We start from the raw sequence: 13,445 nt of genomic DNA on the forward strand, positions 1-13,445 counted from the left end.
TTTAACAAAGAAATATGGGCAGCCCAAACTGTACTACATACTTTCCCTCACATGCACCTCATAAACTTTCCTATGAGGGAATTTCTAACCAATCAGTACATGCCTAAACAAATTATGTGTGCATATGTTACTGTCAAAGCCCGAAATCGGCCAATTCGCGCAGTTGTTCCTGCTAATGTCCGAATTTCGGGCTTTCGCCGGGATTTTCCCGTCCCTATACATCGATCCCTAAGATATCGATATCCCGATTGCATTGATCGTTAGGATTGCCATAGCTAACCATAATTATAAATGGCTGTAATCAGGGCCGGTCAGGTAGTGCGGACGGTTGATGAGATAAAGGCCGAGTTAGCACTTACAGGACACCCTGTAGCATAGGTGGAGGATGCAGGCGACAGAGTAACTGATGCCATGGCCAGGACCGCAACTAGATGCTTGGTCACCTGAGGCAAGTGCGCATCTTGGCGCTCCCTTGTAATGTTGGAGAGGTTTGAGAATAAAATTTGCGCCCCATCTGGTCCAGAGACCAGCCTGCTCCCCCTAGTTGCGGCACTGGCCAGGGCCATATACTATATAGCCACCCTAAGCTGATGCGACACGATAGGAAAACACAAACGCGTAGAAATGATCCAGTTCGGTTCACGCGGCGCAAAAAGCCTATTCCTAGGAAAATCCGGCTTTTATTACGTGTTTATATAATTTTACCGTCAGTACAGTGGCGCCATCTGTTTCAAAAATTCGGAAAAATAGCGTTATCTAAGGTGAGCGCCTGGTGTCCTCCTTGCTCAGCTTTGAATCTAGTAACCCTATCGGAAGACCACATAATCCGTATTTTCACTTATGTGTTCGATCATCCATATTGTCAAATTTTTTTTATGGAAAGAATATAATTACTTATTAAAAATTATTTATTTGAAAATATAATTAATCTATTGATAATCACAAATGTACGAATTTTGTTGCGAAATTTTCGTCTCATAAAAAATTTCATGATAATTTAAATGCAAAGGAGTAAGTAAATTATCATAAAAAGGTCCCCCCCCCCATTTTGATCAATGATTTTTTGGTTCGTATTTATTACGAAGTCAATGATGTTAATATTCTAAAAAAAAACGATCTCTCTCTCGCTCTTTTTTTCTATCATTATTTGAGTCGTTAAAAATTTTGAGATTAGATGGCAGCACCAACAGTATATAAATTAAGCCTCAGAGTTTCTGTCGTCTGCTTCTTCCAAGGTTCTTTGTTTTGGGCGTCTCCTAGTGTTATAAAAAAAGTAACTGAACTTTTAGTTTGAATAGCCAGCTCAGTCTGTGAGCTTAGCTTGTAAGGAACCAAATAAAGCGACTTTCAACCTGTCGTCTGCTCATTCAGAGGTTTTCTGTTTCGGATGTCTCCTTATGCCCAGATGAAATAACCGAACTTTTAGTTCAAACATCCAGCTCGGCTTATGAGCTTTGTTTATAAGGAACTGAGTGGAATGAAAAATATAGTTTTTTTCATAAACTTCTTCACCACAGGTGTTACTTTTAAATCGGAAATTAGATGGCAGCACCTATACTATTGATTGAAGTGAGGAAATTGACTTCTTACCTGTCGTCTGCTTGTTGGAAGGTCCATTGTCTTGAACGTCTCTTTATGTCCTGCGAAAATAACTGAACTGTTAGATTGAACTTCCAGTTCAGTCTATGAGCATTGTTCATAAGGAACTGAGTGGAATGAAGAGTACAGTTTTTTCAACCTTAACTTTTTTCATTAGCATCACATGTCATGTTTGATCTCGACATTAGATGGCAGCACCAAAAAAAAAAAAAAAGGTTATATAGCCCCGTTTTCATGTGCGGTAACATTGAGAGTTCTAGCCATCGCGCTTTTAGGGGGAGCATCCCAAGGAGGTCATAATCCCCTCCTCGATGGGAGAGACATCTTCATATAGGCCTTTGTGTATAAAGGGGTTCCACATGGGAGCATCTAGCCTCCGTGACGGCAGCGACATCAAATGCAAGATGTTTATTTAAACATTATTTATAGTGCCTGGCAAGTTACCCATAGAAGTGTGTTCGGTCTCAAATATTGCGTTTTGAAGATTAAAAAAAGGATAGAGAACTCATCTAAAAATGAAAATAAATTAAATTATTTATTTCATTAATACTGTAAACATTTCTTTCATTAATGCTGCATGAAAAATTTCTTTCATCAATTCTTGAATTTTCCTTCATTAATTCTGGAATTATTAACTATTATTTCTTTCATTACTTGTGGAATAATTTCCTTCATCAATTCTGGATTTGTTTCTTTCATTAATGCTGAAATTATTTCTTTCATTAATGCTGAAATTATTTCTTTCATTAATGCTGAAATTATTTCTTTCATTAATGCTGAAATTATTTCTTTAATTAATGCTGAAATTATTTCTTTCATTAATGCTGAAATTATTTCTTTCATTAATGCTGAAATTATTTCTTTCATTAATGCTGAAATTATTTCTTTCATTAATTCTAGAATTTTTTCGTTCATTAATTCTAGAATTTTTCTTTCATTAATTCTAGAATTTTTTCTTTCATTAATTTTGGAATTATCACTTTTTCATCAATCTGAAATTATCTTTCCTTAATTCTGGAAGCATCTTTCATTTATTCTCGAATGATCTTCCATTAATTCCGGAGTATCGCTTTCAATTATTTTGGAATTTTTCTTTTATTAATGCTGAAATTAACTCTTTCATTGATTTTGCAATTATCTCTTCCTATAACTCTATCATTTTTCTTTCATTAATTTGGAATTAGCCATTCATTAATTTTAGAATTATCACTTTCATCAATGCAGAAATTATCACTTTCATTAATGCTGCAATTACCGCTTTCATTTATTTGCATTATTTTATTTCCTTTATTTCATCAAAACTGAAATTCTCTTTCATTAATTCTAGAATTTTTTCTTTCATTAGTTCTAGAATTTTTTTCTTTCATTTACTTTGGAATGTTCTTTTCTTAATAACGGAATTATCGATTTTTTCATTAATTTTGGAAATATCACTTCTCAATTCTGGAATTATCTTCCAATAATACTGAAATTATCTTCCAATAATACTGAAATTATCTCTTTCATAAATTCTGGAAATACCTTTCATAAATTCTGGAATTACCTTTCATAAATTCGGAATTATCTTTCATTAATTCTAGAATTTTTCTTTCATTAATTCTAGAATTTTTCTTTCATTAATTCCAGAATTTTTTTCATTAATTTTGAAATTATCTCTTTCCTTAATTCTGGAATTATGGCTGTTTCATTAATTTTGAAATTATCTCTTTCCTTAATTCTGGAATTATGGCTGTTTCATTAATTTTGAAATTATCACTTTTCATCAATCTGGAATTATGTTTCATTAATGCTGGAATTATCGCTTTCCCTTATTCTGGAATTATGTCTTTCCCTAATTCTGAAATTATGTCTTTCCCTAATTCTGGAATTATCTCTTTCATTAATTCTGGAATTATATCTTTCATTAATTCTGGAATTATCTCTTTCTTTGATTTTGGAATTACCTCTCATTAATTCTAGAATTTTTTTCTTTCATCAATTTTGGAATTATCGCTTTCATCAATTTTGGAATTTTTCTTTCATTAATATTGGAATTATCGTTTTCATTAATATTGGAATTATCGTTTTCATTAATATTGGAATTATCGTTTTCATTAATTTTGGAATTATCACTTTCCCTTATTCTGGAATTATGTCTTTCCCTTATTCTGGAATTATGTCTTTCCCTCATTCTGGAATTATCTCTTTCCCTTATTCTGGAATTATGTCTTTCCCTCATTCTGGAATTATGTTTTTTCCTTATTCTGGAATTATGTCTTTCCGTAATTCTGGAATTATCTTTCATTAATTCTGGAATTATCTTTCATTAATTCTGGAATTATCTTTCATTAATTCTGGAATTATCTCTTTCATTGATTTTGGAATTATCTCTCATTAGAATTCTAGGCTGAATCGATGCTGAAATTATATCTTTCGTTTATTGTTTTAAACTCCTATTTATGCCATTATAAAATAACGGAGATTGCGCCGATATTCAACGAGTCTCGTTATCTTCCGACAATTGATGTTGGGAGACACCGTTCTCGGCACTGCCAAGACGGAAACCGCTGACATTATGCTTTCTCCAGTAATATAAGCTCGATGTTCGTAAGGAAAGAAATGGAGAGCAGTCATTGGTGAAAATTCTTGAAGCGGATTTTAAACCCGCTTTTTCTATTTCCCAAATTAAACTCCCTTAGGACCTCCCAAGGGCAGAATTTCAAAAATTCACTTCTTAATAAGTCATGAAATTAAATTTCTGACAAAATTTCATGAATTTCAAAGGTCTCGGTTTTGCATGATTTCTCAATGTTACATTCACCCCCCCCCCCCCCGCGACCCATTATGACTCCCATAGGGCCGAATTTAAAAAAAAACCCTCTTAGTTAGGATTTACGTCAAACAAAACTTGTGTGTCTGTGTGGCCGAATTCCATGAATATATTTTCAGCGGTTCCGGCTTGGAGTGATTTCTCTATACTACATTTTAACGCCCTTAAGGTCGAAAAGCCCTTCTTTGTTGATTCTGTACGTCATGAAATAAAACTTCTTACTAAATTTCATGAAATTCAGCGGTTAGGCTCGGTATGATTTATACTATATCTCTATATCCACCTTTCATAGTTAGTCTTTGCGTCATGAAATAAAACTTCTTACTAAATTTCATGAAATTCAGCGGTTAGGCTCGGTATGATTTATACTATATCTCTATATCCACCTTTCATAGTTAGTCTTTGCGTCATGAAATAAAACTTGTGATTGAATTTCATGAATTTTCTTCAGCGGTTTCGACCAGGGCCGTCACTATTCTACCCTGTTCTTGTGGGGCAATTTGATTTTCCAGGTGGACAATTTGAGTTTTTCTTTGAAGGCTTGGGACCTTTTTCCGAACTCCCTTTATTTTCTGCATCATTTTAAACTTTTAATTTTTTAACAATTTTTGTGCCACCAAGAGAATTTCCGCCGACCCCTATCCAATAAAATGGAGAAAAATGAAACCCAAGAACTCTTTATAAAATGATATTCTGTATATATAGCAATGAACTAATCTATATATATAAAATTGATTTTATGTGTGAGTGTGTTCTCTATACAAATCTACAATTTTAGATCGATCGTCGCCAAATTTTGCGTATATACCGAATGGGACCCGACTTGAACGATAGGCTACTTTAAAATTTCGCCAGAGCAGGGAAAATGCCCCAAAAGGGCAAAAAAAAAAACTGTCGGGCAACAATGGTTTTTGGGCCTCAACAATCACTTTCCGAACGTTTACTTTGGTTCGTATATACGCATTTACAATGGTTTGTCACTTCTTTAATGCTGCCAGTATAATAGTTTACGCCTTTATAATGGTTTGCCAAACTTTCAATCTCCCACTAATGAGGTTTTTGCATATCAGTGTTAAAATTGCCGATTTAACTGTAGAAACGCCGAAATTTTTCGGGGTTTACCGCTACATCAATAATTTTAAAAATTGTATCGAATTCTCGATTTTTGAAATATTCAGTTCGCTTAGAGATACGAAGCCCAGGAGATTAAATATTAAGTAATTAGCCGAACCTACTTATGATTTGGATGGATATCCATGCGATAACATTGATTTCAACCATTTATTTACATCTTCAAGCTCGAAAATAAAAATGTGTCTCTTAATGTGAATATTGTGAAATGTGTGTAAAAATGTGAATATTGTCTCTTAATATTCAAGTGCATAAATTCATACAGTTTAGGTTGTTTTAAAATTAATTATGGGTCCATAAAGTACATCGAAGAAATTCCACGGCTTTAACTAAGCATTTTTGGAAGCTGAAATAGGCAGATGGATAACTTGCAAGTTCAAGGGGGAGGGGGGGGGGGAAATCGAAATACCTAGCGATTTGCATTTCTACGTTTCTTTAAATTTAGATTGGTTTATTTCATGAGTCGCGCAGGAAGTCGCCATATTGGTTAACTTGGACACGGTTTGCATGTCCCTCAAAGAAAGAGGGAGATATCACGTGATCCAAAAAGCCTCATTAAAGAAAACCCGGGCAGCGCCGGGTATTACAGCTAGTTGAGAATAAGGACTTACCAGGCTGTTTGGCAGTGTAGTCCTCTTCTTCTACTGAAAGAGAGATAAACAATAAAGAAGTCATCAAGAAATTGTTAAAAAAATTAAAAGTTTGAAATGATGCCAAAAATAAAGGGAGTTCGGAAAAAAGGTCCCAAGCCTTCATAGAAAGACTTAAATTGTCCCCCTGGAAAATCAAATTGCCCCACAAGAACAGGATAGAATACAGACCGGCCCTGGTCGGAACCGATGAAGAAAATTCATAAAATTCAATCACAAGTTTTATTTCATGACGTAAAGACTAACTATGAAAGGGTGTTTTGAAATTCGATCCTTCGGGGGGGGGGAGACGACCGAAGGGGTGCAATAACATGAGACATATAGTGAAATCATGCCGAGCCGAACCGCTGAAATTCATGAAATTCAGTAAGAAGTTTTATTTGACGTACAGACCAACAAATAAGGATTTTTTCGACCTTAAGAACGTCTTGGGCATCTTCAGAGGTGAGTCTGATACTACCGAAATGCCCTTCTTATCAACTTTTGCGGCTTCATTTGCTATACAGAGTGTCCTGTATGTGCTAATGTGGCCTTTATGTCATCAACTGTCCGTCCTAGAGGTATAGTTGCAATTTAAAATATGCTCGAAAGGCATTCAAAAATTACCCAATACTAGTTTCGAGAGTGAAAATACAGTGTCATAAAAAAAATTAAAATTTTTATGCGTCCCCCTCCCCCGTCTTCTAACTTCCAATTAGAAAGTTGTTGCCCTGTCTCTGAGGTTTGTCCCCTGAGGCCCACAAAAAAAAATCCAAGTTTCTAAGCGAAGTATTCGTTGAGATATTCAAATTCACAAAACTGAGAAAAGTTGAGAAAAGACAGCATAAATGAGGAAAAGGAGATTTCTCCGTTAGGTTTATGCTGTTCTTTCATAACTTTTCTCCGATATGTGAATTCAAATATCTCAGCGAATATAGCACTTACAAACGTGGAATATTTTTTGTTGGCCCCAGGAGAGACAGCGCAACAACTTCCTAATTGGAAGTTAGAGGACAAAGGGACCATATAGAAATTAGATTTTTTTTATTTTGTGCCACATTGTGTTTTTCCCTCGCAAAACTGATACAGAGTAATTTTTGAATGGTTTTTGAGAATTTTTGTAAACTGGAATCACACCTCTACTGCGGACGGTTGATGAGATAAAGGCCGAGTTAGCACTTACAGGACAACCTGTAGCATAGGCGGAGGATACAGGCGACAGAGTAGCTGATGCCAGAACCAGGACTGCGACTATATGCTTGGTTACCCGGGCAAGTGCGCATCTTGGCACCCCCTTGTAATGTTGAAGGAGAGGTTTGAGAATAAAATTTGCGCCCTCTCTGGTCCAGCGCCCGGGGCACGAGACCCGCCTACACCCCCAGTTGCGGCCCTGGCTATAATTATCACAAAAAAAAAATACACCAACGTGGTGTTGACCCCGAATTACAAAGATCGATGTATAGGGCCGAGTGTATGGCCAATACTCATTGCCATAAAAATTTGCGCACCAAGAAAGAGTTGTCCGAATGTAATGAAATTTTATATACGTGAGTACAACATTGATTATAAGTACGTGATTACATAATTAAAGCAAAATAACCATTTGATACAGAGAATACTGCAAATGAATGGAGTTTCTAGTACCTTGTTGGGCCACTTCTAGCTTGAATACACGATGCGATACGGGTGGCCATCGAGGCATACAGGTCCCGTATGGTGTCCTGCGTCATCTCATCCCACAGTTGTTGTAAGCGCGCCTCTAGTGTAATCAAATACCCAGGCTGCCCAACTTGTTGTTCCAAGTGATCCCAGATGTGCCCAATTGGTCACAAATCTGGGCATCGGGCAGGCCAGGGAAAGGTGTTAATAACCTCTGTGGCCCCATGCAAATCTCATCAAAAGGTGGAGCTCGTTATTTTCTTACTTTCATCGATGATTTCTCCCGCAAATGCTTTGTATTCTTCCTGAAGTCTAAAGATCAAGTTTTTGACGAATTTGTCGAATTCAAGACATTTGTGGAAAATCAGATGGAAAGAAAAATCAAAGCGTTACGTTCTGACAATGGTGGAGAATATGTTTATGGAAAAATGGAGAATTTCCTGAAAGAGATGCTGGAATATTGCATCAGCGAACTGTGCCACATACACCCGAGCAGAATGGAGTAGACGAACGCCTCAACCGCACTTTGATGGAAGCTGCTCTTGCTATGCTTTTCAACTCTAATTTGGACATTGTGTTTTGGGCCGGGGCTGTCTTGACAGCTACCCACATTCGCAACCGATGTCCTCAGTGCCGCAACTAGATACTTTGTCACCCAGGGCAAGCCGAAATTTAGTCGCCCCTTGCGTAGAGGAAGCACATGAGGGGTGAATTCGGCACCCGTTCTGGTTCAGCGCCCGGGGCACCAGACCCGCTTACTCCTCTCTAGTTGCGACCCTGGATGTCCTACACAAGGTCTGAAAAATCGCACTCCCCAAGAAATGTGGTCCGGACGAAAACCTGACATATTGCATCTTCGCATTTTTGGATGTCGAGCCATGGCTCATATCCCCCAGTGTAAAAGAAAGAAGCTGGATCCTAAAGCTGGGGATGGTATCCTTCTTGGCTACAGCGACGAAACCAAGGGTTATAGCATTTAAAATCCTCAAATAGAGGAGGTGCAAATTGTTAGAGATCCGAAGTTTTTTGAAGACCAGTTTCCATTTGGCAAAATGAATTCCTCGAGCTATGATCCATTTCTGTCGCCTGAAGATGCAGCTGATACACAGTTTTCAACCGTTACTATCTCCGAGCCTTCTCTAGAGACTCAAACATCATTTGAAAGCAGTTTAGAAAAGTCTTCTCTTTCCCATCCTGTGAGGACACCTGACATTTTGCCAAGTGTTCCGATTAGATCTGATCGCTATCCTCAACGTCCACGGCAACAGAAAATTCGTATCATCAATGATGATTTTGTACCCTTCTAAGCTTAATTGTGTGAATGTACACCTGAATCATTAACTGAAGCTCTGAACAGCCAGGATGCTGAACATTGGAAAAGGGCCATTGACGAGGAACTGAAATTGCTTGCTGATAATCAAACATGGATTCCAGCTGAACTTCCTCCAGGTCGGAAAGCCATTTCCATGAAATGGGTTTTCACAGATTAAGCAGACTGCTGATGGTTCTATTGAAAGGTACAAAACCCGTTTGGTTGCTCGTGGATGCTCCCAAAGCTATGGCCTTGATTATGATGAAACCTTCTCACCAGTCATCCGAACAACTTCGATCAGACTTCTGCTTGCCTTTGCTGCTAAATATGACTGGGATGTTCATCACATGGATGTTGTGACTGTCTTCCTCCACCCGAAGTTGGATGAAGACCTGTATGCCAAACTTCCATCCGGATCCATTTGTTGTCTTTTGAAATCTGTCTATGGTTTGAAGCAAGCCAGTCGATGATGTTCTTCTCGACATTGAGTTCACTTCGTCAGAATATGATTATTGTGTGTACTTCAAGATCGAAGGGGAGGAAACAATCATTGTGGGAATATATGTGGATGACATTCTAATTTTTAGTGATGATAAATCTGCTACTGATGAACTCACAAACTGCCCTTGTCAAAGAGTTTAAGATGAAAGACCTTGGTGAAGTGAACCATTGTTTAGGTATGAGGATCACTCGTGATCGAAACAACAAAAAAATTTTCATTGATCAAGAAAAATACTTGAAGGATGTTCTTGTTCGTTTTGTCATGTCTGATTGTCATAATGTTGCCACTCCTCTTGAAGTTAGTCTTAGTCTATCCAAGAATGATGAACCGAAGACCGAATCGGAAAAGAAAGAGATGTTCAATGTACCTTATATAGAATTGGTTGGATCTCTCATCTTCGCTGCATATTCAACGAGACTCGATATAGCTTTTGCTGTTGGTCATTCAAGCAAGTTCAACAACAACCCTGGAAAAGATCACTGGACTGCACTGAAACGTGTTCTTCAATACATCAAGTCAACTGTTTCTACGAAAATGATGTATGAAGCTGATCACTCTGAGCTTTCTGCATATGCTGATGCAGATTGGGGAAATTGTTTTGATACCAGAATGTCCATATCTGGATGCATTCTATCTGCATGCCATATCTGCATTCATGATGTCAGGAGGAGCTGCCACCTGGATGTCAAAAAAGCAACACTCTGTTAGGGCCATCTTAAGAGCATCATGGGCCCCCGGGCCAAGTGATTTTTCTGAGGCCCTACATGGCAAATTCTCAAAAAATTCAACTACTAAACCAAACCCAACATCAACAAAGGTGAAGTCGACAGATCTAATGCATATATGTATAGATGAATCGACATCATCATCTTGCCCCCCCCCCCAGACTTACAAGTCTATCTCCGCCTATGAAATGGGCCTACGGGGCTCTACCATAGAATTTTTTACTAAATAAGGGCTCCGCGAGTAGTAAAAGGTTTGAGAACCGCTGATGTAAGGCATCATCATATTAGATCCAAGATCAGAGAAGGGGACATACTCCTTGAATATGTGCAGAGTCAAGATATGATTGCAGACGTACTGACGAAAGGACTGCTAAGACCAGCTCATCAAAAGCTTTTTGCAAAAAACTGGGACTTGTCACCTAATTTCCACTAAGATACTTCAGATTGCCATTGCCATACGTAGTACGTGATACGAAGCACAGGTTTTCACCGCATCTTCTTCGTCCTTGGAATTCATTGATATGAATTGTGGTATCAGACATGGCTATATACTCATTATAATTTTTAAATGAGTATAGAATTGATTCAGATAATTCAGACAGACTGAATTGAAAGGGGGAGTAGTGTAAATAATGTCTGATAGATGGCAGCACTTATAACGTATGTTGTTATACACTGACACACTGAGCTATAAGTCAGAGGAGAGCTATAAATCTTAGAGGAGAAATAAATACTTTATGGTCAGTGAACTGTTTATGTTCCCATTCTGCTGTAACTGTCGAGGTATGTGTTATGTAGTTTGTAGTAATAATGTTTCTGTAATAAATATATCTAAATAGTTCCATCGACTCATCGTAACAGTCAAATCTAGGTATAAACATTGGCAATTGCCAATCATCGCCAAAAATTAGTTAAAAAATTCCGTAATATACGGGTCATATGGTCACAAGATTATACGAAGGGGAAAATCGATCCGTATTTGGCTGGCTTTTTGGCGCGTTATTGCATGCTTAGCATCTCTCTGTCGTCTGCACACTCGGGTTGGTTTATTTTTTTTTATTTTTTCATTTCTGCCCACTACGCCAGCGGGAAGGAAAGAAAACGCAGAGCGGGCCGCCCGCTGACTGTGGGTTTTTGAAATGTGAAGTGATGGACCCTCTCTCCTGGTGTTTACGTAATTAACTTTCAGCTGTTTTGCGTCGAGCGCTGATTTCGTGTTTAATTAATGAAGCGGAAACAAGTCCGGTAATCAATGATTTGTTTACTGTTTTGAATAATAATCGTAAAATTTCTCGTTTGTTTTTCTTAATGAATGTAAATATGCTTTCTTTCGGTGTTGTGTTTTGGATGTGCGGTGGCGGCGATTTGTCTGTGTGTTGGATCGATTGGATGAGTCATGAGTGCGGATCCCCCCTTATTTTTTTACCCTTTTAGTGCGGACTACACATATGTGCGTATATATTGTTCAACTTGAATCTGTGATACATGTTTCATTGAGAAAAAAAGAACCTATTGCTGTATATATTATATAGTTTTAGCTCTTTTCAATTTTTTTTTAAATAAATTATTCCAATTATTACAACCGTATTGATTTATAAAGAGGTGAGATTTTTCTCTTTGTTTGGTTTATCTTCTCTAAAAATAATAATTAACTGTTTATAATTTTTTAATGGAAAATGTCAAATAAGAGGAGCCAATCAAGTAGACACAGAATTTTGGACATTTTGGGACCCTAGTCAATGTCAAAGTTTACAAAGCGTTGTCTACTTCCCTTCCCCCCCCCAGCCCCGATGTCAGCAGGAGGAAACAAAGCTTTGCGGGGGGGGGGGGCAAATCCTTGTCAGCAAAAGAATATCTTGTATAATAAATAGTCTCTTTTGAAATAAACCAAATTTTTCTCTATGTCGAACTGCGTCAACAAAAATTTGCCATTTCTGCATTGAACGATTATGATTCAGTTGACTCCACCTTGGGGGGCGGCAGTGGCAATGCTTTCCCATGCCCCCCCCCCCGTATTTCTGCCCATGCACACTCTTTAACTCTGGCCGTATGGCTGTACTGCAATTTACTGCTGTTAACGAGTTGGGTTGGAAATGAAGGCAACATCTATCAGTGGTCGCCTCAAGTTTGTTAGGGAAAATAATTTGTTATCCAGGGCTTTAGCATGCCTTCTCAGGGCCTGGGGCAGACTTTTTCTAGGGTTCCTGAAAAAAATATTATGCAACATAAGTGCATATTTTTTTGTGAGGCCCCCATTCGGCTCAGGGGTCCCCAATTGCTCCAGCCTAGTTACGGGTCTGTTTTTATCTATATTCTTTGCCGGGATCAAGCCTGTGACCTGACAACAATCTTCACAGTGGAAGACAAACATCTTACTACCGTGCAACTCAAGCGCCACTTCGTGCTCTTTAGGTCATCTTTTTGGTCAGTCACATTCTTGCAGACTGTTTTGGTCACTCAAACCAGTGTGCCAAAAAATCTTCATCATTGTGCGGAAAAAAAACAATCAGGCTCAGAATTGCAGATTTCTATGCCCCACACCCAATTACCATGCAGTATTTGTGAGCCAACCAGGAAGCCAAAATAAGAAGAAACGAAATAGGATGCTGTGGTTCAAAATGTGGCAAACTTGTTAGGTAGTCTTAATGATGTTACAGATGAACTTGGCAACCCGTGGGGAGACCTTCTATCTCTAGAAGGTGCTGGCCCATCCAGGCACAGCCTGGGGGCCATTACAAAAATGAGATATGGTTGAAATTTTCAAGAATTTGCCTGGTAGGGCCTCGTAAAAATCGCTTGGCCCCAGGCCCACGATGCTCTTAAGACGGTCATGGTGCACACAACTAACCATCATGCGTAGCTTTGGGGGGAACATTGCTGACAAACTTTGGGTCTCCCATTATTTTCTTTCATGTTTGCACCTCCGGATACCTGTAGAGAATCAGCTAAACTACCCTTTCATCTCTCTATGTGTATAACGATAATAACCTATGTAATGATATTACTCTTTATCTTCCCGATTATTTTCCCTTTTCATAGCATTGATATATTCCACCTATAACAAAAAATTCTTTATAAC

General features: G+C 38.1%; 1 protein-coding gene across 9 annotated transcripts in view; it reads left to right on the forward strand.

Annotated features, from left to right (window-relative positions):
• The first annotated feature begins 11,430 nt into the window (after window positions 1–11,430).
• unc-104 (kinesin family member unc-104) overlaps window positions 11,431–13,445 on the forward strand; it is an 81,294-nt gene continuing 79,279 nt past the window's right edge. For 6 of the 9 annotated variants that reach the window (XM_089237743.1, XM_089237734.1, XM_089237736.1 and 3 more), the window contains exon 1: window positions 11,431–11,611. The gene's annotated coding sequence lies outside the window, so the exon portion shown is untranslated. The remainder of the gene's footprint in view (window positions 11,612–13,445) is intronic. The other 3 variants (XM_089237738.1, XM_089237745.1, XM_089237744.1) reach the window with 1 other exon arrangement.

The sequence above is a fragment of the Pholcus phalangioides genome, unplaced genomic scaffold (genome assembly GCF_987345545.1).
Source record: "Pholcus phalangioides strain wild (caught in Gottingen) unplaced genomic scaffold, Ppha-v1.0 ptg000010l_1, whole genome shotgun sequence".
Classification (NCBI taxonomy): Eukaryota; Metazoa; Arthropoda; class Arachnida; order Araneae; family Pholcidae; genus Pholcus; species Pholcus phalangioides.